The following is a 5612-nucleotide window of genomic DNA, read 5'->3' on the forward strand; positions in this document are numbered from 1 at the left end:
GGACCCAGTGAATAAAATTGCTGACAATTGGACTCATAAATACTTTAAATGCCTTCTTGCCGTGTGGATGTGCGAAGTCTGCCCTCCATGTCAGCCGCCGACAGAAATATCCGGTCCGACGTCTTCCATCCCTATTTTATACACCCCCCTCCCCCTCCCCAGCCTCCATTCCCATCTCCAAAGGTCCCTTAAAATTCTGGCCCATGTCTCTAAGACGAAAGGGAGTGAAACTACAGCTGCTCCTTAGACTGAACAGGGAGAGCTGCTCTCTCTGTGTTGAAAGTGAATGAATCTGCTCTTTACCTTGTCTCACTGAAACGTTCACTGTGTGGAAATGTCTGTTTGAAAATGTTTTCCTGTTATATTAATGGAGCAGAGGAGCAGAAGTGGGTACTGTTCAACAGAGAGGTTTGGAAGTGGGTGAAGGGGTGGAGTGACGGTGGGAGTGAGAGGCGCAGTGAGTTGGCCATTCTCAATAGAGTGTCAGGAATGAAGGTCAGAGGAACAGACCAGGCAGGAAACACAGAAAGAGCGAGGAGAAGCTGGTGTGAAAAACAGAGATTAAACAACAGGCTTGTTCAGTCAGTTCCGAAGAAGGGTCACTGACCCGAAACGTTAACTCTGCTTCTCTTTCCACAGATGCTGCCAGACCTGCTGAGTGAATCCAGCATTTCTTGATTTTGTTTCAGTTGGTTTGGGTCTGGTGTTTAGAATACCCGGAATCTGGGTTCACTTCACTTCCAACTCAGCAATTGTACCAACATTATGTTCATAAAACCATAGAATGATACACAAAGAAGGAGACCATTTGGTCCATTGTGTCAATGCTGTCTCTTTGGTTGTGTTATCCAATTAGTTCTGATGCTCAGCTTTTTCCTGTAATCTGTACATTTTCCTTCCAGTATTTATCCCTATTGCTTTTCAAAGTTACGACTGAATCTGCTTTCAAGTCCTGATCAGACAGTGCATTCCAAATCACAACACATCACCGTATAAATCCCGACCTCATTTCGCCTCTGGTTCTTTTCTCAATCACCTGATAAATACATCCTCTGGTTACTGACCCTTTTGCCACTGGAAACAATTTCTCCTTATTTAACTTATTGAAAACCTTCTTGATGATGTCACATACTAGACTGCCAGTAAAACTGAAGCCCATGTAATAAAAGGGACAATGACAGCATGGATATGAAATTAGCAGACTGATAGGAACATAGGAGCAGGAGTGGGCCATTCAGCCCGTCGAGCCAACCCCGCCATTCAATATGATGATGACTGATCATCCACTTCAATGCCTTTTTCCCACACTATGTCCATATCCCCTATGTCATTTGCATTTAGAAATCTGTCAATCTCTGCTTTAAACATACTCAGTGACTGAGCTTCCACAGCCCTCTGGGGTAGAGAATTCCAAAGATTCACAACCCTCTGAGTAAAGAAATTTCTCCTCGTCTCTGTCCTAAGTGGCTTTCCCCTTATGTTGAAATTGTGTCCCCTGGTTCTAGATTCCTCAAATGGAGGAAATAGCTTCATCTACCTGTCTATCCCTTTAAATATATGGGAAGTTTCAATGAGATCACCTCTCATTCTTCGAAACTCTAGAGAATACAGTCCCAGTTTCCCCAAAATCTCTTCATAGGACAGTCCCGCCACCCCGGGAACAAGTCTGGTGAACCTTCATTGTACTCCCTCTATGGCAATGATATCCTTCCTAAGGTAAGGGGACCAAAACTGCACACAGTATTCCAAAGTGCAGTCCAACCAAGGTGATATACAGTTGAAGCAAGACTTCACTACTCCTGTACTCAAATCCTCTTGTGATAGAGGCTAACATGTCATTCGCCTTCCTAATTGCTTGCTGCACCTGCATGTTAGCTTTCAGTCACTTACTGACAAGGACACCCAGGCCCCTTTGTCCATCTACACTTTCTAATCTCTTACCATTTAAGAAATGATCTGCACATCTGTTTCTCCTACCAAAGTGGACAACCTCACATCTTTGCACATTATATTCCATGTGCCACTTTCTTGTCCACTCACTAAGTCTGTCCAAATCCCCTTGAAGCCGCTTTGCATCTTCCTCACAACACACATTCCCACCTAGTTTTGTGTCATCTGCGAACTTGGAAATAGTACATTTGGTCCCCACATCCGAATCATTGATATATATTTTGAACAGCTGGGTCAAAGTGTGGTGGTGAACAGTTGTATTTCTGTCTGGAGGAAGGTTTACAGTGGGTTCCCCATGGTTCCTCATAACTTCAGTTATGTGCAGACACTGGAAAAGCTGGGGTTGTTCTCCTTGGAGCAGAGCAAGTTCAGAACAACTTTGACAGAGTTAGAATCAAGGAATCAAATGGTTACAGTACAGAAGGAGACCATTCAGTCCATCATGTCCATGACAGCTCTTTGCAAGAGCAAATCAGCTAATTCCACTCCTCTGCCCTTTCATTGTAACCCTGCAAATTTTCTCTATTCAGGTGTTTATCCAATTCCCTTTTGAAAACCACGATTGAATCTGCCTCCAGCACTCTCAGGCAGTGTAATCCAGATCTGAACCACTCGCTCTGTCCCACACCCCTGGTACCATTGCAGAAAATCTCTTCTGTTCATTTCATCCCTCATAAATAATTGAAATGAAATGTTTATTAGGAAATGCACAACATAAAAAGGAGAGAGAAATAAATGCTGAGCAAAATAGAAGTCAATGTTTGGAAGGTAAAAAGAGCAAAAGATGTAACTTTTATTCTGGATGAGTGAGAGGAATATATCACACTTTGGGGATTTTGTAAGAGGATTTATTGATAAACCTGGGATTTGAGAGGAAGCTGGTTCATGGTTTACAGAACAAATTCAGCCCCTGGGATGGAGCCAACAGCTGCACTGTCCAATAACAGACAGGACGGGGACACTGTCTCAGGCCTAGTGAGCTCAGTCGATGAAAGCATGAAACTCTGAATCTCAAGTTTTTGAGTTTGAGCCCCACGGTGGGTGTTTTTTATTTCCTTTTTAGGCTGATTTTACAGGCATTCTCCAGTTCTGAATTCCTCGGCAGAGAGTTCAAGGAGTGTTTGAAATGAGATTCAACAGCAGTATGAGAAAGTCTCTCCTTGATTCAGGACTCTTACCTCTCTGCAGCAACTCGCTGCTGAAGATTGAACTTTATCTCATTTCATTCTCAGCTGAGGGTCAGTGTGGATCACTGGGACTTCTGGCTGTCTCCCACTTCACAATCCATCAGTGCTGAGAAAGCAATGGGGAATATTACTCACATGTTACAATGTTTTATAAATACTTGAATGTATTTCACACTGTGCCTAACAGTGTGAATCTCCCCTGGTATATCAGCTCACCAATACTTCAACAGAACATTCACATAATGTGAGCTCTGAGATCTGTTCAGATCCCATTCCCAAGACCTGGAAAGTGGGATTGGGCTGGATCGCTCTTTTTCAGCTGTTTCTACCAAAACAATGACACAAGGGATACTTCACTTTTTTATTCATTCATTCATGCGATGTGGGCGTTGCTGGCCAGGTCAGCATTTACTGCCCATCCTTAATTGCCCTTGAGAAGGTGGTGGGGTGGGCTGCCTTCTTGAACCACCCTTGAGTGAGTGTGGCATCAAGGATCCCTAGCAAAATTGAAGTCACTGGGAATCAGGGGGAAAACTCTCCACTTGCTGGAGTCGTACCTCGCACAAAACAAGATGGTTGTGGTTCGTGGAGGCCAATCATCTCAGCCCAGGACATTGCCTCAGGAGTTTCCCAGGGTAGTGTCGTAGACCCAAACATCCCAGCTGTTTCATTGACGACTTTCTCTTCAACATAAGTCAGAAGTGGGAATGTTAGATGATGACTCACAACTCTTCAGATACTGAAGCAGTCTGTGCCTGCAAGCAGCAAGACCTGAACAACATTCAGGCTTGAGCTGATAAGTGGCAAGCAACCTTCTGGCCACACGAGTGCCAAGCAGTGAACATCTCCAATGAGAGAGAAAAAAATCGACCTTTTGATATTCAGAAGCATTATCATCGTTAAATCCCCCACCATCAATATCTTGACCAGAAACGTAACTGGACCAGTCACATCTATGCTGTGGCTATAAGCGCAGGTCAGAGATTACGAATTCTGCAGCAAGTATCTCACCTCCTGACACCCCAAATCCTGTCCACCATCTACAAGGCACAAGTCAGGAGTGTGATGGAATACATCCCACTCAACAACACTCAAGAAGCTCAACACCATCCAGGACAAAGCAGCGCACTTGATCGGCACCTTACCCGCCACCTTAAACATTCAATCCCTCCACAACCAGTAAACAGTGGCTGCAGTGTGTACCATCTCCATATGCACTGCAGCAACTCGCCAAGTATCCTTCAACAGCACCTTCCTAACTCGTGACCACTACCACCTCGAAGGACAAGGGCAGCAGATGCATGGGAACTCTCAGGTTCCCCTCCAAGTCACTCACCATCCTGACTTGGAACGATATCGCCATTTATTCACTGTTGTTGGGTCTCAATCCTGGAACTCCCTCCCCAACGGCAGTGTGGGTGTTCCTGCACCATATGGACTGCATCAGTTCAAGAAGGCAGCTCTCCACCACCTTCTCAACGGCAATAGGAATGGGTAATAAATGTTCGCCTTATCAGCGATACTCACACCCAAGAATGAATAAAAACCAAATCACTCTCCACAGATTCCCCACAATCTGGGCTTGGACATTTACTTCAGGAGCACAGAGCTTTATATCACTGCAACATGAGTTCCAATCTTCATATTCTGTTCACTTTTCACATTATTTTCTACCAGTCCACGAGCTTTTATTAATTCAGTATTCGGGTCTCTGCTCCTCAACCGTTTCTAACATCTCACCTCTTCCAAAAAAACACTCTGATCTATCGTCGGTAGTCGATGACCCCTCATTTTAAACTCCATCTGCCAAAGCATTGCTCACTCACTTAATCTATCAAGAAGATTTGAAAATAAATTTCTTGCCAAAGGATAATTTTCTGCATCTGCTCCCTCGCCATTTGCTTTTCCCATTTGTCTTTCACTTGGTGCAAATCCAGAGAAAGTAATGATGGAAGGAAGGAGGGGAGGAAAAATCCTGCTCCGTTTCGTGATCCCTATTTGATCTTCATTCCAGTGCAGTTTGGGTGAAGAATTCCAATTGTCTGTCTCAATTTTAATAAAGTATAACAAATTCTGGAATCACTGTCTGGACATTGACAAGAACAGGTTTCGAGGCTGACTTTCCACATCAGCTCACCCAACATAAATAATACATGGAACAGCTCATTAGCTAGCGACAAGAATGGGATTCGTACCCACGTGTGCAAAACACAATGGATTAGCAGTCCATCGCCATAACCTCTCGGCCACCTTGTCAGTTGCAAACACATAGCTGTCACCTTCAGCACAGCTTCTGGCTGTGCAGCCAGCTGTGGAATGATGGAAATATATCTTCTGAAAGTAAATGAAGTTGGGAATGGAGCAGTGTGAAACATTTCCAGACCATGTCCAACACGTTTCTACTCAGTGTGAAAACCCACCACGGAAAGACTGGAACATACAATCATTTCATCACATCATGATTAACATCACTCA

The 5612-nt window shown here is 44.2% G+C and overlaps 1 non-coding gene across 1 annotated transcript; it reads right to left on the reverse strand.

Annotated features, from left to right (window-relative positions):
* Positions 1–5311: 5311 nt before the first annotated feature.
* trnas-gcu (transfer RNA serine (anticodon GCU)) lies at positions 5312–5393 on the reverse strand. The gene has a single exon. It is a non-coding gene; the product is annotated as a tRNA-Ser (tRNA).
* Between the last annotated feature and the right edge of the window lie 219 nt (positions 5394–5612).

The sequence above is a fragment of the Heterodontus francisci genome, unplaced genomic scaffold (assembly GCF_036365525.1).
Source record: "Heterodontus francisci isolate sHetFra1 unplaced genomic scaffold, sHetFra1.hap1 HAP1_SCAFFOLD_51_1, whole genome shotgun sequence".
In the NCBI taxonomy this organism is placed as follows: Eukaryota; Metazoa; Chordata; class Chondrichthyes; order Heterodontiformes; family Heterodontidae; genus Heterodontus; species Heterodontus francisci.